The following is a 22,769-nucleotide window of genomic DNA, read 5'->3' on the forward strand; positions in this document are numbered from 1 at the left end:
TGTTAATTAAGAAAGATCCAGTCCATTTTTCATCAAGTCCCTGAAAGCAAATTCTAATGACGTCTGGCAAATGCAGATCTTTGATATTTAAGTGATGGGTATTAACAGTGGATAGAGATTGAGGGGTTTGAGACCTCAGATAGCTCAGTAATAATATAACTCACCAGCTTTGATGATAGCAGCAAAGTGGCACAAAATGCTACTAAACATTGATAAAACAATAATATTTTTAAATGTGCGATAAAATAATCTAATCTGTCCATTCGCTCTTAGTTTGGGGATGACGAATAAATTGTGTCAACAATTTTGAAAGGAAAATTAAAAACTAAGAGAGCCGTTATAACTTTTTAAAAGAAAAGAAAAATACATCACAAAAATACATTCTAGCCTTTAGCAGGGCAAGTAAAGTAAAAGAGTGATACAACTCTCTGTATACTAGGGTGCACTTTGTGAGCAGGTTTATGTCTGAACAACTCTATTTTGCCTCGAATAAAGGATCTGTACACAGTAAGTGCATGCTGCCTCCTGCAGCCTGCAGTTGTTAAAAGAACATTAATCATTTAAACAAGGTCACAAGCAACAAAGGCCAATGAGGGTTCAAAGTTTACAGGTCCAGGCATTTATCAGGTAGAAATGGGCTACATTTCAATATTTCATAAAATATCCTTTTATGAAAAAGCTATCAGTCATCGCATAGCCTGGCAAAATTCTGATTATCCCAGTGAGCAAAATGAATGATGACACTGAATCAAGAACCCCTTTATGGGTTTATATTTTTGTAGGACCACCATGGCTGGAACATACGTTTTCAATTTCTATAAGGATGTGATTATTATGTGGGAATGTCTTCCTCCCTCTGGCTGAAGCAGAAGATATATCAAAATTGTCTCTGCTTCTGATAGGTAGATTAGGATCAATTGGTTAAGGAAATCACAGAGCTGGTATCACTAAATACCATGCAAATCGTAGTTTTCCACCGACTTTTGTTATAACTTAAATTATTTTTATGGGAGAGATATAAAACCGAATGCTTTTGTTTATATTTAGTTTTGTATAATTGCATCAACTCTGTCATCCATCATTTGATGCCATCTTAAAAATTAGTCTATGTGTATTGCACTTCTGATCTAAGTTTTAGATTGGGTATTTTCCCCAGTTGTTGGTGGCTTTTCCCATTCATTTGAAATCGTAACGTTCAGGCACCTCATACCTTTCAGTACTCCACTTCCCAATGTGTGCAACCTTGCATTAACCAGGGAACAGCCCTTTTTATCTGAGTTTATTTTTTAACACCTTTGTTGAGCTCTAATTCCCATATCTTTCAATTTGCGCATTTACAGTGGCCAATTCAATGGTTTTTGTATATTCACAGAGTTGTGTAACCAGTACTAGAATCCATGTTAGAACAGATTGTACCCCTCCAGAGGGAAACTGTACCCAGTAGTGGTGAATCCCCATCTTCTCCCCAAACAACCCTCAGCCTTAGGCAACCGCTATTCTACTTTCTGTCTCTATACATTTATCTACCCAGGATGTTTCATATAAATGGAATCGTACGATATGTAGTCTTTTTGCGATGGGCTTCTTTCACTTACCATAATGCTTTCCAGGGCCATCCATCTTGTAGTGTGCATCAGTACTTCATTCCTTCCCGTGGGTAAATACTATGCCATTGTGTAGACACACTACATTTTGTCTATTCATTCATCAAATTCCATTCAGATGGAGATTTGGACTGTTTGTTCCCTACTTGGGCTAGGATGAATAAGGCTACAATTAGCATTCATGCACAAGGTTTTGCATGGACATATGTTTTAATTTCTCGTAGGCATATATATCCCCAGGAGCAGAATTTTTGGGCCATATTGTAACTCTAGATTTAACATTTTGAGGAATTGCCAAACTGTTTTCCAAAATGGCTGCACCACTTTACATTCCCACAAGCCACATTTGAGTGTTTCAATTTCTCCATATACTTTCTAAAACTTGTTATTACAGAGTTTTTTTAAAAAGATTTATTTATTTATTTATTCATGAGAGACACACACACAGAGAGGCAGAGACCCAGGCAGAGGGAGAAGCAGGCTCTCTGCGGGGATCCCAATGCAGGACTCGATCCCAGGACCCCAGGATCACGACCTGAGCCAAAGGCAGACTCTCAACCGCTGAGCCATCAAGGTGCCCCTACTACAGAATTGTTGTTGTTGTTGTTGTTTTTATCAGAGCCTGTCTGCATTTACTTGTACTGTTGTTACAGTGCCAGAATTAGATATTAAAAAAGTATTCAGCTAGAAAAGTAAGTACTTAGGAGAAAAAATACTTAATTATTTAATTAGACTAAAAAATGTATTTAACAGTATTATAACACTAAAATTTATGCAGCACTTCTAACTTTTCAAGAGTTTTCCCATTTTTCAGTGTATTATAAAGAATTAAAACCCCACTTTGGAGCTATATAACTACACACCATCCTCATGAGCCCATTGGAACTCAGAAGTTTTCTGTGGTGACTCCACCCCAAGATTGTTAGAACTCATACAGCAATTTGGCAGTGTGGCAGGATACAAAATCAATGCCCAGAAGTCAGTGGCATTTCTATACACTAACAATGAGACTGAAGAAAGGGAAATCCCATTTACAATTGCAACCAAAAGCATAAGATACCTAGGAATAAACCTAACCAAAGACGTAAAGGATCTATACCCTAAAAACTACAGAACACTTCTGAAAGAAATTGAGGAAGACACAAAGAGATGGAAAAATATTCCATGCTCATGGATTGGAAGAATTAATATTCTGAAAATGTCAATGCTACCCAGGGCAATTTACACGTTTAATGCAATCCCTATCAAAGTACCATGGACTTTCTTCAGAGAGTTGGAACAAATTATCTTAAGATTTGTGTGGAATCAGAAGAGACCCCGAATAGCCAGGAGAATATTAAAAAAGAAAACCATAGCTGGGGGCATCACAATGCCAGATTTCAGGTTGTACTACAAAGCTATGGTCATCAAGACAGTGTGGTACTGGCACAAAAACAGACACATAGATCAATGGAACAGAATAGAGAACCCAGAAATGGATTTTATGGTCAACTAATATTCGACAAAGGAGGTCAACTAATATTTGACAAAGGAAGAAAGACTATCCACTGGAAAAAAGACAGTCTCTTCAATAAATGGTGCTGGGAAAATTGGACATCCACATGCAGAAGAATGAAACTGGACCATTCTCTTACACCCTACACAAAGATAAACTCAAAATGGATGAAAGATCTAAATGTGAGACAAGATTCCATTAAAATCCTAGAGGAGAACACAGGCAACACCCTTTTTGAACTTGGCCACGGTAACTTCTTGCAAGATACATCCATGAAGGCAAGGGAAACAAAAGCAAAAATGAACTATTGGGACTTCATCAAGATAAGAAGCTTCTGCACAGCAAAAGAAACGGTCAACAAAACTAAAAGACAACCTCCAGAATGGGAGAAGATATTTGCAAATGACCTATCAGTTAAAGGGCTAGTATCCAAGATCTATAAAGAACTTATTAAACTCAACAGCAAAGAAACAAACAATCCAATCATGAAATGGGCAAAAGACATGAAGAGAAGTCTCACAGAGGAAGACATAGACATGCCCAACAAGCACATGAGAAAATGCTCCGCATCACTGGCCATCAGGGAAATACAAATCAAAACCACAATGAGGTACCACCTCACACCAGTGAGAATGGAGAAAATTAACAAGACAGGAAACAACAAGTGTTGGAGAGGATGTGGGGAAAGGGGAACACTCTTGCACTGTTGGTGGGAATGTGAGCTGGTGCAGCCACTCTGGAAAACTGTGTGGAGGTTCCTCTAAGAGTTAAAAATAGAAATGCCCTACGACCCAGCAATTGCATTGCTGGGGATTTACCCCAAAGATACAGATGCAATGAAACGCCGGGACACCTGCACCCCGATGTTTATAGCAGCAATGTCCACAATAGCCAAACTGTGGAGGGAGCCTCGCTGTCCATCGAAAGATGAATGGATAAAGAAGCTGTGGTCTATGTATACAATGGAATATTCCTCAGCCATTAGAAACGATGAATACCCACCATTTGCTTCCACGTGGATGGAACTGGAGGGTATTATGCTGAGTGAAATAAGTCAATCGGAGAAGGACAATCATTATATGGTCTCATTCATTTGGGGAATATAAAAAATAGTGAAAGGAAATAAAGGGGAAAGGAGAGAAAATGAGTGGGAAATATCAGAGAGGGAGACAGAACATGAGAGACTCCTAACTCTGGGAAATGAACAAGGGGTGGTGGAAAGGGAGGTGGGCGGGGGGTGGGGGTCACTGGGTGATGGGCACTGAGGGGGGCACTTGATGGGATGAGCACAGGGTGTTATGCTATATGTTGGCAAATTGAGCTCCAATTAAAAAATATGTAAAAAAAATTTTTTAAAATAAAAAATAAATAAAAAGAAGGGGAGGTAGGCAGGGGTTAGGGTAACTGGGTGATGGGTACTGGGGGGGCACTTGATGGGATGAGCATTGGGGGTTATACTATGTATTGGCAAATTTAACTTAAATAAAAAACTGTAAAAAAAAAGTTTTCTGTGGTGATCATAGTTAAGAGGCTACAGGATGGAGGAAACAATAATTGGTAAGTGGAAACATTACACGGACTTATATAAGATTTCATCAGACTAAGTCAATACTGTGGCAACATGCGTCAAAAATATAAATTAAATTGTTTTTAAAATTAGCTGTAAAAGATGCCTAGATCCTAAGAAAGCAAAATCTCATTGGCTGCACAATATTCCTTCATACAAATAGACCATAATTCATTTAAACATTTCCTAATTTTTGAGCATGTAGGCGGTTTTCAAACTTCACTACGATAAATAATGTTGCAATAGACAATATAGCAATTTCCCCCGTGCCAAATAAAGAGCTGATAGACTGAATTTCCTATTGCTGGCTTTGGCTTCGTGGAGATCTAGTCTGAGATTATCTTGAGATTGTGTAAAGTTGATGCAAAGCAGACCGAGCTTCACTTAGCAAGGGGCTCATCCAAAAGACCCCTGCGAGCCCACTAAACAGGGGGCATTCCAAGAACTCAATTTATCTGTCTTAAAAGGTTAAGCTATCATGTTGACCCTGCCAAGATTCAAACCTGTGCACCCAAGTCGGCTACATATTTTCAGGCTGCTGTTGGTCCTAAGTAGCCATTCCCTTCAGCTATACCAGTGTGATTTCTTTATCCTCACAACTAGAAGGCAAGGACTCTGTGATCCACCAGAATTTTCTCCTCCCATTTGAGACTATGCAATGTCTCAAATCTTTTACTTCCACAGACACAGATTTCACTACAGTGGAAAGACTTTGAAAAGCACATATGATAACTGTAGGAAAAAGTATGTTACACTTCAACATGGAAATCACATGCAAGAAGGAAATGCATACTAAGCAAAGCTTGAGTCAAGTTCTCATCCTGTCTCTCACTAGCTGTATGACCTTAGATGAGTTACTAAACTTCTCTCAGTGTGTTTCTTTTAAACAAAATCAGTTTGCTAAGATAATCATTATAGACTTTTCCGCTTCCAAAGTTCTAAGCTCTCCAAAACAAAAATATTACCGGACTAACAAGTGTATAGAATTTTCAGGAGTGGAGTTTGTGTATGTGAGCCAGTTCTAATTTGCATGTTTGTTATGGATGCCGCATTGTATTATTTGTTTGACTCTTCACAGTTTAAAAAGTAGTTATATACATTTTGTTATTTGAATTTTCCATAATTCATCCCTCCCCCCCACAAGTTTTACTATCCTCATCTTACATATTAGGCACTTGAGGCTTGGAGATAACTTAGGACTTGGTCGAAGTCAGACATTTATTCAGAGGCAGAGCCTAGGTCCTGGTCTTCTGTATCTAAAGCCCATACTCTTTCAGTGCCATCAACTATTTTTTAGTTCAGGCACATTGAGAAACTATTATAGATGGATTTTAAGACCGATTCTTATGTGCATGGGAGAGAAGGGAAACAATGGACGCGGGACACCTGGGTGGCTCAGTGGTTGAGAGTCTGCCTTTGGCTCAGGTCGTGATCCTCGATCCTGGGATCGAGTCCCTCATCAGGCTTCCTGCATGGAGCCTGCTTCTCCCTCTGCCTATGTTTCTGCTTCTCTCTGCGTGTCCTTCATGAATAAATAAATAAATAATATTTTTAAAAACAAAACAAAATAATGGACATGTATAGAATATTCCATTGGAAGTAACCTCTCTTAATTCAGTCGCTCTGGTTACCACTTCTCACTCTGTGCTATCATGGCCAAGTTCTTAAAAACCTGCTTTCTCATTTCCCATTCACTCCTTGAGCACCACACTCTGACTTCTGTTCCCACGACTTCTCATGGAGGCAATCTCTAGACCCCAGCTGGAATGGCTCCCTGCTCACAGCGGTTCTCTGCTTCTCTAACTCTGCCCCAACACACCAGAATAGGCCCTCACCAGCCATTCTGTGCTAGGTCCTGGTCCCCCATGGCCCTGGCTGATTATGTAAGAGGAGACACCTGCCCTGAGCTGGGTCAATCACCCAGAAGCTTGAATGGAAATCCAGAGACAGGGAATGACTGGAGCTGAGCTGATGAATGGCTTCACCCTCAAGAGTACAGCCAGTGCTCTAGGGCAAGTTCCTGCAGCTGCCTTGATTCCTGCGTGGGTGTTCAACTCTTGCTCTGACTTTTCACATTACCACTTTTCTTGCCTAAATTACTTTCTCAGGCATGCTACCCAGAGACCTCAACTAACACATCCATCAGCAAGCCCGTTTTAATCCAGTGGACACTGTTGTCAATTCCCATTTTTGAAATCCTTGCCTTCAGTTGGCTTTCACGATACCCACCGCCCCCCCAAACCATTCTCTTCCCATTTTTTTGGATCATGCCTTGTTAATGTCCTCATGGGTTCCTCTCCAACTATCCTGTCCCCAAGGCTCCATCCTCACACTCTGCTCCTCTGCTTACTCTAACTTTTCAGCTGGATGATTTGTCCGCTGCCCAGGCTGTGGCTACCTGCTCGGGGCCTCACTCCAGCTGTACAAAAACACTTTTCTTCAATCTGCCAGTCTTTCTCTCCAGTCTCCCAGCCTTGTTCCTGCCCTGCAAGAGCTGCCACCCACTCCCCAGTCCATTTCTCCTAGAATTCTTCAGCCTTTTGGATTCACTGTGGATGTTGTGTCCATAGATAGGGAGATCCACTGGGATCCTCCAGTGTTTTTGTTCTTACACATACCAACTCCATTTTGAAAAACTATGCATCCCCTTGCACAATTTATGTTGACCATCAAAAAGTGTTATCATGAGGTGCCTGGGGGGCACATTGGTTAAGGGCTCGACTCAAGTCACGATCTCAGAGTCATGGGATTGACCCTTATGTCAGGCTCTGCACTCAGTGCAGAGTCTGTTAAGACACTTTCTCTCTCTCTGCCCCTCCATCCTGCTCTCTCTCTTTAAATAAATAAATAAATAAATAAATAAATAAATAAATATTTTTTAAAAAGTGTTATCATAAGTTTAGAAAGTTGCAAATGTAGTAATGTCTCGTCCATTGTAAACGTTGACATTTTAAAATAAAACTGGACTTTAAATACTTTAAGTACTTTAGTGATTTGATGCCCTTCCTTACCTTTTAAAGAATACATGAATCCACTCTTTTAATAGTCAGAAACTTTATATCATTTTTCTTTCCTCTTGAATTTATATCTTCATTCTACTTCCACCATACAATTTCACCCCCATGCAAATTATTTTAATCTTGAAAGACTTTGACTGATGACTCATATTTCTCTGCCACATAAATATGTAAATAAATTGAAATTTAAAAAATTTTTCTCTGGTCATCAGCCTCCAAGAGAGAAATTGTTTTCTTCTTGGTTGGGTTTTTATTAAAATTATACAGTACATGGCAATACCCACCTGAGCAAAAGATTATAAAATATATTACAAATTTAGGTAAATAATTATTGACTCCAAAAAGCAAATGATTATTGAGACAGATGGGCCTTTAAAAATTGATTTATGTATATATCATGGATATTACTTATTAGAATGAGATTTTTTGCATCAATTCTATTTCAATCTATCTTTTATATGTAAGCATTGAGAAACAGCTCATAAATAGGAAAGAAGTTTTATTAGGGCAACATCATTTGATTCCTTGAACTCCTTTCAAAATGTCATTAAAAATAACATATTATTCTGGCATACAAATTATTTTAAATTTTCTGTTGGCTGTCAACTACATTATACCTTCGTTTAATGTTGTAAAAATATTTATGGTTCAGCTATTAGAATAATTTGCTCTCTAAATTGCTGGTACATAAACCCAAAGTTTTTACCAAAACTTACTAAATGACTACTGATTATATGTTACTCTTTCATTTTGATGTATCTTATTTTAACCCAGTATATTAATCAAGATTTGGGAGTATTAATTTTTTTATTAATACTTTGTGCATTTTTTGGCTAAAATTATTTTGTATTGGAAAATATCTAATATCCAACTTAATTGGCATACATGGTCCTCACTCTTAAGATAGATGCATTTGGTCTTTCTGTGTGGAAAGGAATCAACTGTTTTATGGTCTATTTGGCTTCTGCTTATGTGAATGTGTGTTTTATTTAATGACATCATAACTGACCCGGCTGTTCGGTTAATGTTCACATTTCTCTGACTTTACGGCTTCTTGTGTCTTGCTGGCATTTCTGAAGGGCAATTATTGTCTGGAAATTGAATATCAGAATGAATTCATTTAATCTACAAACTATTTTAAAAGCTATTTTCTTCATAAATTTTTATTATATGGTTTATCTGATTCAGTTGAGCCTGGTTAAAGAATTAGACACAACAGTAGAATTGTTTTGATCATATGTTGGTGTGATTAAATTGTATTGATTACATGACAGGTAGCCTCAAGTAATCAGAATGGTTATAATGAACACATACTGAACAAATGCTTTGCTGAATAAATGAATAATGAATGGGAAAGTCCCAAACAGATGTCTCAAAAGTTGCTTGAAAAGTTTTCGTAAATCTCTCCTGTTTTTAATTCTCTGCAAAAGAAAATTAATGCTAGCATCTTACGTTTATTAAGTCTTTACCAGGTGTCAGGCACTGTTCTAAGTGTTTTGTGTATATTAATTAATTTAATTATCACATTGCCATGAGGTTCTTATAAAGATTTAAGATCTATAAAGTTATATATTTTTTTAAGATTTTATTTATTTGAGAGAAAGAGAGTGGGAGTGGGGAAGGAGCAGTGGGGAAGGGAATGAGAAGGGGAAAGAATCTCAAGCGGACTCCAAGCTGAGTGAGGACCCTGACTTGGGGCTCAATCTCACAACCCTGAGATCATGAACTGAACTGAAACCAAGTATTGGAGGCTCAACTGACTAAGCCATGCAGGCACTCCCTTAAGGTGTATAAAGATAATAAAGGTATATATAGAAATCTGAATCTGATACTAAGTTAAAAGCTTTAGTTGAGGGATGCCTGGGTGGCTCAGCAGTTGAGTGGCTGCTTTCGGCTCAGGGCGGGATCCTGGGTCCGGGATCAAGTCCCACACTGAGCTCCTTGTGAGGAGCCTGCTTCTCCCTCTGTCTGTGTCTCTGCCTCTCTGTGTCTCTCATGAATAAATAAATAAAATCTAAAAAAAAAAAAAAAAAAGACTTAGTTGACATCTTTCTAAATTTAATTTAATGGAAAATAACTCTATTCTCCAATCTTTCAAGAGTAGAAGTTAGATATTTCTACAGTTGCTACACAGGCCTTTGATTTTATTTTATTTTTTATTTTTTTAAATTTTTATGATAGTCACAGAGAGAGAGGCAGAGACATAGGCAGAGGGAGAAGCAGGCTCCATGCACCGGGAGCCCGACGTGGGATTCGATCCTGGGTCTCCAGGACCGCGCCCTGGGCCAAAGGCAGGCGCTAAACCGCTGTGCCACCCAGGGTTCCCAGGCCTTTGATTTTAAATAACCAGTTCGAATTCTTAGTGGAGGGGCCCGGAACCTGTGTTGATAAAGCAAACTCTGCTTGATTTTTTTGGCCCTTTGAAATATTTGCTTTTTTCCTAACATAAATAGAACCCAACCCAGCACATTTAAACTGTTCAATTAAATCAACCTTGTCTAAAATAGTCATTTTACATATCTAATGCTCTGATTCTGCTCACAGTGGCCATGAATGCCATCACCCTCAACACGCATTGGAGGAAATTTTCACATGTACAAGTCATGGAAACTCTGGAAATTGGCTGTTGACTCTTGGCAGTTTACATTTGTTGTTATTCATCATTAAGACCTTGATTATCTCACATCCTGTACTGATAGAGATCTCTACCCACAGAATATTTATCAAGACCATGCTATTGGGTTATCACTAACTTCTAGGACATCTCCCAAGGGCATATTACAGAGAATTTTAGTTTTCTTCTGAGCTTTTTTGGTTCTATTGGTATTGCCGAAAGGGCGTTCTTGCATCCATTCAAGTTTGTAGGGTGTGAGAGAATGCTCTTGAGCACACAGCCACATTGTCATTCTGTTACCTATAAATTAGGGTGACCACGTGTGTTGGTTTACCCCAGACACTGAATTGTGCCTGTTTCCCCAACTCCTACCCAGCCTTTGTACCAGTATTTGTGTTTCATTTTTTAATGGGATATTCTTTATTAATAGTGGAATGAGAAGCTAGGATGGTTTTGACAGACCTCCACTCTAAAGATCTGGATTCTGTCATGATCTCTATTGCACATGAAATGGTTATGTAACAGATGGAATTCTTACTTTAACACATGGTTCTATATGGAGACTAGCCCTCCTCTCTTAGCTGGACCCTTTCAAGGTGCAAAGCAATTGACACCTTCCTTTGAAGGACAGTTTGCAGAGTACTTGTTGATAAAAACCAAAGTGCCCTCAGATAGGATCAGTCATAACAGCTAATTCCTTCTATCTCCAGAGATGGTGGGAGACACAGTCAATGATGTTGTTTTTGCTGGTCTTTGGGTACACCTGCCAGACCATTGGTGGGCCAACCCAGAAAGAAATGGGCAAATTATGGACTAGGTGTACACGCAATGTGTGCAGGAAATACAGGCTGAGCAGTCTTACTAAAAAGTGAATAGAGAATAGCCTGGACACTCTTAGTACAGAGGTCTTATTATTTATTGCATGATGAAAATAGCATTTATTTCATTGTTTAGTAATGCTTTTTAAAAATGTTACAAAAAACCTCTCAGCAGCTGTCTTAGACTGGATTTTTGAGGAATAGACTCTGAAATGGAGGTTTGCCTCCAGGGGGTTTATTGGGAACAACACCTGTGAGGGAGCAAGGGAAGCAGGATTGGGCAGTAGGAAAATTGATTTGTGATGCAGGTGCAGCAGAAGCCTCAGCCGATCTCATGGGAGTTCTGGAACTGAGTGATCTATCAAGGTTACAAATGGGCCAGGTCTTTATATTTTATCACCACCTTCCATCCCCCTGCCATTCACTGACTTTATAGGGTGGAAGCTGCCTTCCTTCCCCATGCCCCTCCACTCTCAGAGAAAGAACATGACATTGAATAAGGCAGCATTTCAGCTAAGGGCAATTCTGGATATTGAATTAACTGTGAGCTATCAACTGCTAGCATTCCCAGAAGCTGGGAGAAGCTTGTCACAGTCCTGCAAGGGGAATCTGGACAGCACACCACAGTGTTCACTACAGCAGCAATGAAAAGAGAAGGGGGGAAGGAGGGAAGGAAGGAGGGAGGAAGAAAAAAAGGCAGGGAGGAAGGATAGATGGGAGGTTTGTTTTATAAAAATTAAATACTGAGTTTCTATGTTTCAAGAAAGTTGATGAACTTGCACATAACATGAGTGTACATTTACCATCTGTTACAGGATCCATAGTGATATTATTGATTAATGAAAATTAGAAGACATAAATGTTCTTAAGATGTATTAGGTTAGTAGTTATTTCAAGAAGACCACACATGCAGCTTCAGAAGTTCATTTGTTAAAGCGTGAAATCTTTTTATAAATTAATTTGGCTATTTTATATCTTTTTTACAGATTTATTTATTTATTTTAGAGAGAGAGAGAGAGTGTGTGTGTGTGTGTGCACTAGCAGGGGGAGGGGCAGAAGGAGAGGAAGAGGATGGCAAGCAGACGCCCCACTGAGCATAGAGCATGGAGCCTGAGGTAGGGCTCTACCTCAGGACCCTGAGATCATGACCTGAGCCCAAATCAGGAGTTGGTTACTTGATTAACTGAGCCATCCAGGCACCCCTAATTTGGCTATTTTAATTTGAGTTATCTTAACCTGGGTTCCCCAGAAAGTAGCGCCTAAAATAAATCTTTATATTCAAATATTTTATTGGTAAATGAGATTAGGGTAGCAGGCATGAGGGACAGGAAGAGCAAACAGGGAAGGAGGCAGGCAGAGTCAACATAAAGAAGTGCTATCAAAGTTGGCCACTACTCCATGTGACTTACTGTTCAATCCATGAGACTACCTGAAAAGCCATATTAAACACATTTCAAGACAGTCCTTCAGATGAAGAAAGGGATAGCATTTAATGATTGGCCCCATTTGTTACAAGTTCCTTCCAGGGACCATTCCCATCCTTTTACCTTGTACACATATGCCAAATATACTGCAAGGTGTCATACGATGAAGCTCTGGAGCACAAAGTAAGAAATCCAAACTGAAGGTGCAGAGCTGAGATGAAAGACTTTGAGGATGCATTAGTGCGGCAACCAACTGGAATTGGGGAGCTGAGACAATTGGAAGTGGTACACAACAGATATCAAATATATTTGTGTGTGTGTGCATTTACAAGAAATAAAAAGTTGTTAAGTGTATTGGCTCCATTAGCAGAAGAAGTTTGCAAATAGAGAAGGATTTTTTTTTTGTGAGATAAGGATTTTTTAAAAAGATTTTATTTATTTCTTTATTTGAGAGAGAGAGAGAGAGTGAGTGAATGAGTGAGAACATGAGCTGTGGCGAAGGGAGAGGCAAAGGGAGAAGGAGTCTCCCCGCTGAGCAGGGAGCCCATGCTAGATTCCAGGACACTGGGATCATGACCTGAGCCAAGGGCAGATGCTTAGCTGACCGCCCCAAGAAATTTCTGAATAGTTAAATGATGCCTGATTTATAGGCGTTATATCAGATATTTCAAATAGACACTGAAATTAATTGCAATAGTGATTCCACTTTTTAATCCAATTCATGAAGTAAGAGTTAATAGATTATTTGAAAGTTTGTTTGGTCAAGGGCAAAATATCTGCCATTTCTTCCATTATTATGAATGCTATCATAAATTTAGTTAAGTTCATCAGTGAAGATAAAATAATTTATGTTTCTGGTAATAATATAAATTTGAATTTTGACGGAGCATAGTGTTGAGGTAGAAATAATGCTTGTGTTAAATGAAGAAATTTAATTTGGAGTAGAAAAGTATTTGAAATTGGTGATAGTGTGCACATGACTCACAGTCTTATCTGTGATGTTGCTGTTGGCCAACAGGTTGTTACAAAACCAAATCAAGTTGGCTTTCTTGATTTGTAAATGATGAAAAAGAGATTACTGATTTAAAGACTTGCTGTGAAGCTACATAAATGGAACTGTGCAGATTTGGTGTAAGGATGAATAGATAGAAGAATGGAATAGAATATGTAGCCCAGAAATGGACTGACACGTATATTGTCAGATTTTTAACAAAGGTGTCAAGTAATCCAACAGGGAAAGAGTTTTCTTTCCCCCAATAAGTGGAAGTGTTCCAAATGGAGATGATTCATATGGAAATAAATAAACCTTGTCCCCTACCTCACAGCCTTGCACAAAATTTAATCATAATGGCTCATATGCTGAAATATCAAAGCTAAACAAACTTCTACAAGAAAACATATAAGAAACTCTTTATGATTTCAGGAAAGCAAAGATTTCTTAGATAGGACACAAAAAATACAAACCGTGGATAAAAAAAATAGCAAGTTGAATTTCATTAAAATTTAAAGCTGCTCCTCTTCTAATGTACCATTACAGTAAAGGAAAAAGTAAGCCAATGACAAGGGGGCAATATTCATAATACATAAACCTGATAAGGGACTTGTACATACGATGAATACTTGCACCTCAGTAATACAACAAAAACCCAACTAAAAAATGGGCAGAAGATTTGAATAGAAACTTCACTAAAAAAAAAAAAAGAAAAAGAAACTTCACTAAAGCAAATATATGAATGGCAATGGCTAAGAAGCACATGAAAAAAATACTTAACATATTTAGTCATCAGGTAAAAGCAAATTAAAACCACAGTGAGATTGCACTACATGCCTATTAAGATGGCAAAAATTAGAAAGAATCACAGTACCAAGTATGAGTGAATGTGGAGTTATTGGAACTCTTGGTCGCTGCTGGTAGGAGTGTAAAATGGTATCGCTACTTTGGAAGATGGTTTGGCAGTTGCTTTTATATGGAAACATTCACTTTTCATATAATCCAGGAATTCTCTTAGGTATTATCCAAGAGAAATTAAATCATATGTCCACACAAAGACTTGGCCATGAATATTCATAGCAGCTTTTTTCATAATCTTTTAAAACTGGGAAGCAAGTGAACAGATAAAGAAATTGTGACATAGCTGTATAATAGAATATTGCTCAGCAATCAAAAAGAAGAAACTACTGAAATGAACACCTACAGGAAAGAATTTCAAAACGGGGCACCTGGGGCACCACTGAGCATCTGCCTTTGGCTCACGTCGTGATCCTGGGGTCCTGGGATCAAGTCCCGCATCCGGCTCCTTGTGAGGAGCCTGCTTCTCCCTCTGCCTGTGTCTCTGCCTCTCTCTGTGTGTCTCTCATGAATAAAGAAATAAAATCTTAAAAAAAAAACATGTTGGATGAAAAAAACCAGATCCAAAAGACTGTATACAGTATAGTGTATAATTTCATTTAATGAAGATCTCGAACAGGCAAAACTTATTTCCTATAAGAGAAAGCAGACCACTGGTTCCTTGGAAGCAAGGAGGGTGGAATGGTGAGACTGTCTACAGGAACTATGAAGGAACCTTTTGGTGTGATATACATACTCTATAGCTTGATTGTGTTGGTGGTGATAATTCCCCATCCTCAACCCCATTCCCATTTCTACATACTCGTTTCTCAACCTTCTTTCTAGGCCCCAGCTACCTCCTCTATGAAGCCCTTTTCTCAAACCAGATCTTTGCCCTCTGAGCACTTTAATTCTCTTGGATGATTTGTCACACATGTTATCAATAGTTTTTAAGTGCATGTTTTATCCCCTCTTTTTTCCTCTAAAAAGTGCTTTAAGGCCAGAGAGGTGGTATCTTATTCATCTTTGTATCACCCATAGTTCCTAGCAGTGTCCAGCACATAGTATGCAATCAGTAAACATCTGTGAAGGAAAGAACAAACAACACAATGAATGAATGAATGAATGAATGAATGAACGAAACCTCTGTTGCACATGTGTTGATCATAATAATATCATTTGGTATAGTATCCGTTGGCGTGGTGTAGTGAAACAAGTCCTTTTTTTCATTACATTTGTGATCATTTATAAAATTTACAAGTCCACTTTAGGGTAAGGTCTGTGCACATGAAGTGGTTAAAAATCTTTCTTTCTTACATCAGAATTTCTTGTGGTTTATTGGAATGTGTTTGACATCCTGCTACAAAAAGAAAAGGGAAGTTCTGAAGTGTGGAAGTCCTGATTTCAAAGGTCTTGATCCATGGTTTTGCTTTCCACCCGGACAGCACGTTCCAATAGAGAAGTCCAGCCAGCAGCCGGGATACTGACGTGTGATGCCCATTGTTTGCAGATTATGCCCCCTATGTTCTTCTGTGAGGAAGAGCCGAGATTTTATCTGATTATAATTCAGGCTGAGCTAGGGCACCCCAGATATCATGGTTCAGAATTTTTTGGTATGTTCTCCATGATGCCTAACATGTTGCCTCACACATAGTGCATGAGCATGACTCAGAAAATAATATTCACTGAATTAACAAATGAGTGAACAATCTAATTATCACATGAAGCAGGAAGGGCTGCCCTTTTGTACTGAATTGTGCAACTGTGGACCTTCCAGGGACGTGGGAGTGCTGTATTGCTCAGCCTCCCAGCTTCTAACTTTAGCCACTATTTAGAGGTAGCATTTAGCTCCAAAGACACAGATCTCCCCAGAAGGACTACACTTTCCATCACCTTTGCTCCCGTGCCTAAGACTCCTAGCTGAATTAAGACAATGAATCAGCCAGTATTTATTATGTTCTCATACATAAACTATGTGAGCACAACACTTTTAAGGCTGACAAAATTTACAAGTGAAATACAGGACACTGTTCTCACTTTTCAAGAACTTTACATTTTGTTGGGATGCAATATTAAAATATCCACAAAATGAAAATAATGCAAAACCATAACAAAATATCAAGTTGCGTGGGTTGGAAAATAAGGAGGTGCTGAGTTCAGAGAAGAAATTGATCGAACTACAGAAACTTTTGCCATAGAGGTGGCTAGTGTTTGTCGGCAAATGCTGTGCAGGTTGTTTCTGAGATGTTGCAGCCCAAATTCCTTATGTGATGCCAGCAGTGCTTCTAAGCCAACAGTGTTTTTTTTTGTTTGTTTGTTTTGTTTTTGTTTTTTTCAGTGTTGTTATCTGGCTGGTCCACAGGGTGGGGAAAGTGTAGAGTCCCTAGAAGCAGGAGGGACCAGATAGAGTATGGATGTAGGACTGCAGGAGGTGTGGGCTAGAGAGAGAGAAAGGAAGTAGGAGTGAGATAAAGAGTGAAAACACACATATATCAGGGATAGAGAGGGGCATCAATCAAGAAGCTGACTTACTAGGTCATCACTCAAGATGCTCTGACAGGACAGGAAGATAGGTGTGAACCAGTTCAGGTGATCCTGGACTGTGGACACTGCAGCTGTGTTGGAAGCCAAGGGCGTCAAGGATAGAAAAGGGAAAGCAGGGATTAGAATGCAAAGAAGTTAGATCAGAGGTTGAGAAACTTTATTTAAACAACCACCAGTTAAAGATTAGTCAGTCTAAGAAGTCCAGAAATAGGATTTTGTAGTGAAAGGGACCATAAGGGAAGGGGGGGGGACTGAGTGGCGAAAAACTAGAAAAGAAGATAAACCATGAGAGACTCCTAACTCTGGTAAAGAAACAAAGGGTCGTGGAAGGGGAGGAAGGTTGGGAGATGGAGTAACTAGGTGACGGGCACTAAGGAGGGCACTTGATGGGATGAGCATTGGGTGTTATACTATAGGTTGGCAAATTGAATTTAAATAAAATTTTTTAAAAATAGGATTTTTATCTACTCTCTGTCTTGGGGAGCTCCAACCTGAGTGCAAAATTTTCAGCCTTGCCAGTGCCGTCATTTATGCCAAACTGTGCAGGAGAGACTTGGGAATGGAAAATAAAACTTACTTAGTTTTTGTTTGTTCCATGTGACTGCTCAGTTCCCATATACCAGTCTCACCAGTATTTTTCAATTTCTTGTACATGTAGAGCATATTTGCACCTCAGAAATTTTGCATATGCTATTCCCTCTCCAGAGAACTCCTTTGCCTTGAGTCTTCAAATGTCATCTCCTCAACACCGAACATTGGTTCCTATCAATTTCCAGCTTGGCTGAGTGTCTATGGAAGACCTCACTGGGGTTGGATTCAATTTGCGTTGGGCCACCCTATTTGAGGAGACTGGTCCATGTCTCAGCACCACTGAGCAGCTTGGTGGCATAGCATGGGGCAGACTTGATGATTTGGAGGAGCCAAGAAACGCTGGTTGCTATCAAGAAGGACCAATCAAACTCAGCTTTATCTGACTTAGAATGACTTTAAAAATAGAAAACAGAAACAGCTTCAGAATATTTTAATGCCTCTTGATGTATTGAGAATGTAGAATCAATAAAAGCATGGGCATCCCTAACCCACATGAAAACTGGCAGGTTTGGAAGTACAGAGTAATCAAAGCGAAATATTTGCAACGAGTTTTTAAAGCAGTGAAAACACTAAAAATATAAACCAGGGATAGGAATATGAAAGCATCCTGCTACTGCTGTACTAATTTGTGCCATGTCTTACACCTGCCGTGAAAACGGCTGAGAGTTGAGTTCATGATTTCAAGAGGTATTGGTAGATCACATGGGCACCCAACACTAGAAACCAGGACAGTGACCTAGAATTAATTAATTACTTACTTAATTAATTTTTAATGTTTTGTTAATTTATTTGTGAGAGACACACAGAGAGAGGCAGAGACACAGGCAGAGGGAAGCAGGCTTCACGCAGGGAGCCCGATGTGGGACTCGATCCCGAGTCTCCGGGATCAAGCCCTGGGCTGAAGTCGGCGCTAAACTGCTGAGCCACCCAGCCTGCCCTAGAATTTAGAACAAAGGGAAAACTTTTTTAAAAGGTCCTAAATAAATGAGCAGACATCCCTCAGTGGATTTTCACTGACTGCAGAAGGCATTCAACTCTACATTTTTTATTACTTCTGTGGGTCTTGTGATTTTCTAAAGTAATGTGTCTAAGATTTCTGAATCTCAGACTAGAACAAAAATGATCTAACAATGGGATAGACTACTATAAGTAGGACTTAAAAAAAAATCCTTATGGGGGGTGCCTGGCTGGTTCAGTGGAAGGAGCATGAGACTCTTGATCTGGGGGTCATTAGTTCAAGCCCCAAGTTGGGTGTACAAATTACTGGTAAAAATAAACTTAAAAAATAAATAAAATAAATTTTAAAATCTTAAAATAATCCTTATGATTTCATTATCTGAAATCAACTAATCCATCCTTCAAAAGACTAAGACTTTGGGCGGTCGCACCCATATCAAAAGATGAGCCAGTTTCTTCCATCCCATTTACATGTCTCAAACCCCTGGGAATATCTAAAATATTTATTGGGAACCCCAATTTTTCCCAGCAAACAATTTCCAAGAGCATACATCTTAGTTAGTAACCATACTTTACCTGGACTTTTAAAAGTGGATAAGAGGGATCCCTGGGTGGCGCAGTGGTTTGGCGCCTGCCTTTGGCTCAGGGCGCGATCCTGGAGACCCGGGATCGAATCCCACATCGGGCTCCCGGTGCATGGAGCCTGCTTCTCCCTCTGCCTTGTCTCTGCCTCTCTCTCTCTGTGACTATCATAAATAAAAATTAAAAAAAAAAATTTAAAAAAATAAAAATAAAAAAAATAAAAGTGGATAAGAAATGGGTGAAGTGGTGTGGGAGCTACAGGCCTCCAGTTATGGAGCGACAGTCATGGGAATAAAAAGCACAGCATAAGGAAAATAGTCAATGATATTTTGGAATAGTAATGTAATGGGACAGATGATAGCTACACTTGTGGTGAGCATAGCCCAGTGTGTAAGCTTGTCGAATCACTAAATTATATACCTGAAACTAATGTGCCATTGTGTGTCAACTATACTCAAATAAAAAATAAATAAACTGGATATAAGAAAGAGGAAGATGTGGTATAAAAGCATATATTTCCATGGAATCTAAAGACTAGACAGGACTTTACTGTTGCTCTGGCCCAATCCCATCATTGTTCATATGGAAAAGCTGAGTCCACTGAGGTCAAAGATTTTCCCAAAGTTATTTAACATCAGGGGCTCTTTATTCCCATTTTTTTAGTATCTTCGGAAGGATTGTTAGGATGGTTTAATTCTTTCATTCAATAAGTGATGATGGAAGGCCTATTTGCGCACCCACCTTTATGCCAGCTGTTGGGAGTATCTACTGGGTGACATAGATATCCCGGTTTGCATGGAGCTTAGAATCCATTAAGGAAGACATAACGACATAAGCAATTATGATGAGGATGGGTAGGTTCATGATAAGGCGACTGCAGGATAATTCATTCATCCAAAAATTATGAAATGCCAACTGTGCACCCAGCACTGTTCCTGTATCAGCGATAGACAGCAGGAAACAGACAAAAACTTGCCCTGAGAGCACTTGTGTTGTACCAGGGGAGCCATCTAATAAACGCAGTAACATAAAAGTTAGTTAATACGAAGTTAGGAGGCAATAGCTATGAGAAAGAGGAAAAATGGAGCTGGCAGGGGGTGGTTGGGGAAAGTGGAGGTCTGGGGGAAGGCCTCATTGAGAAGGGGCATTTGAGTGAGGCACGGGAGGATGGGGAGAAAGCCCCACAGACAGGGGAGACAAGACTGTTCCTAAGGCAGGGGGTGCCTGGCAGGTTTGCAGACCTCCCCCAAGGACAGCGTGGTGAGGGGATGTGAGTGAGTGATGGGGAGGCTCCTTTGGGCCGCACGTCAGGGCCCCAAGCCAGGGTGGAGGGTGTGTGCGCTGCTGTGTTCAGTGCCCGTGAAGTTCAAGGGCAGGCCTGGCTCTCCTTTCTAAGCTTGCTCAGATCTCCAGCCAGCTTACCCACATAGGAAGTTGCCCTGCCCTTGTGGAGAACAAACATTTACAAAAGGCCGTGAGTTTTGGTCCTGTTTCATTTAGAGAAGTCAACTATTCCAAAGGCAAGCCCCACAACTTGAGAAAGAACTAGACATGGCCTTTCCCTCAGCAACAAGGAAATGCTGCCAGCCGCTCCCCATGGGCCCATAATTATATAGCTAAGGGTACAAATGAGGTTGATCTTTTTTTGCTTCCCCTCTCTTCTTTCCTTTCATAGAAAACAAGAGTCACCGTGTTTTCCTTAATTTTACCTTCACTCATCCTGCTAGAGTTTGGCAAATCTTTTTCCATGAGAGCCCCGATGGGGAATGTTTTCTTTACCAAAGTTCACGATTCTCCTATTCAAATCACTAATTTCCATGGTTTCACTTCAGTGCTTTTGTGCTCCTCAGGCCTTTCAGGAATGAGCTCAATTATCAACCCTGAGTGAATCTGAAACCTGATTCAGTCTTCTTATGATCTGATTAAAGCAACGGGGTTTTATAAATGTCACTACAGAAATAGTCAGACCTCCACTGCTAGAGGCTGGCCAGGCAATAACTTCCTCCTGTGAACTTGTGGCTTATTATCTTTCGAATATTTGAAGCAGATCAGTGGTCCGGTGGTCATTGTGTGTCTTAGGGGGTTAAGATTTTACCATGAAAAACATTCTTTATAATACTTGGCATGCACATTCCAAAAAAAAAAAAAAATCCTATCAAGAGACTGGCAGTTTTTAAATTAATTATTTGAGCTTGAACAATTCAAAAGCATCATCAAATTAAAACAAGGTAATTTGGCACAGAGGTTATTGCCCATCATGTCTTCTAATTACTTTTCTGTATTTTGAAAAAACAAAAACAAAACATTAAATGCTGAGATAATGAACTTTGGGGGCGGCGTTCCGCAGCAATCCCCTTGGTGATGGAAAAACAGCACTGACTTCCAAACAGACCCATCTGATCTTTCCCAGAAAGATCTGTTTGTAGAAAGTGGCAAGAATAAGACTCAAGTCTCCTTAGAATGCCTTTATAGCACACTAGCTATAAACTGCACACATGGTTATGGAGCAAGGAAAATAAAAAGAAAAATATAAGGGCACTCTCAGAAAGTAAGATGGCTGGGTCAATTTTGATAGTCATGGCCAAATTCTCCTCTCTAGGATGCACCCTTATATCTTACCTGTAGTGTATAAGAGGCCTGTTCCCCCAAAGTCTTACAGTATTATTGAGCTTTTGGGTTTCTGCCAGCTAATAATAGGTAAGAAATGATGTCTCAGTGTGGTTTTAATTTACAGTCCTCATATTATGAAATAAGTTGAGCATCTTATCATATATTTAAGAGTCATTTGTATATCTTTTTCTATAAAAAGATGCATGGTCATGTTTTATGCCCTTTTTCCTATCAGGTTTTAGTTTTTCTTCTCAATTTTAAGAGTCCTTTATACAATAGGGAAATTGGCCCTATTGTATTTTAAGTTTCAAATAGCCTCACAATTTGTCTTTTGTTGTTATTGTTGTTTGCTTATGTTTTTGTTTCTCCACGAAAAGTTTTAATGCACTCATATTTATTAGTTTTTTTCTTTTCATTGCTCCTAGGATTTGAGTCATAATTAGAAAGGCTTTCCCCATGGAATTTATCCAAATTTCCTTTTAGTAATTCTCTGGCTTTATTTTTTATATTTAGATCCTGGATCCATTCAGCATTTATTCTGGTAATGCTATAAGTTCTTAAATAAATTTTATTTTGGCATTTGACTTTACTTCATAGTATTTTTAAGATGAATCAATTGAATGTTTCCATATTTTATCATTAACATCTTTTCTGATTTTAAAACTAGTATAATAGGTTAATGAAAAGCAAAGAAATGTACAGAGAAGCAGGGGGGAAATTTCAAAGAGTTTACATATGTGCATATTTCCACTTTTTAAATTTATATTTTATATTATTGTGATAATATTGCCTATGCAATTTTGTAACCTCCTCTTTTCCTTTTTTTTTTTGTGTGTGTGTGTTTTATTGGAGTTCAATTTGCCAACATATAGCATAACACCCAGTGCTCATCCTGCCAAGTGCCCCCCTCAGTGTCCATCTCCCAGTCACCCCAACCCCCCGCACACCTCCCTTTCCATTACCTTTTGTTCATTTCCCAGAGTTAGGTGTTCCTCCTCTTTTCCAGTTAATGTTCTAGTACAAATACTTTTCCATGGGATTAAAGGCAATTCATAAATGTGGATTTTGGTGCCCCCCCAAATAATCCATAATTTCAATATATTGCATTTACTTACTCA

General features: G+C 39.1%; 1 long non-coding RNA gene across 1 annotated transcript in view; it reads right to left on the reverse strand.

Moving 5' to 3' along the window:
* Positions 1 to 1,664: 1,664 nt before the first annotated feature.
* LOC121472242 overlaps positions 1,665 to 22,769 on the reverse strand; it is a 94,735-nt gene continuing 73,630 nt past the window's right edge. Inside the window, exon 5 of the long non-coding RNA XR_005982826.1 lies at positions 1,665 to 1,755. This is a non-coding gene — a long non-coding RNA (uncharacterized LOC121472242). The remainder of the gene's footprint in view (positions 1,756 to 22,769) is intronic.

The sequence above is a fragment of the Vulpes lagopus genome, chromosome 11 (assembly GCF_018345385.1).
Source record: "Vulpes lagopus strain Blue_001 chromosome 11, ASM1834538v1, whole genome shotgun sequence".
Classification (NCBI taxonomy): Eukaryota; Metazoa; Chordata; class Mammalia; order Carnivora; family Canidae; genus Vulpes; species Vulpes lagopus.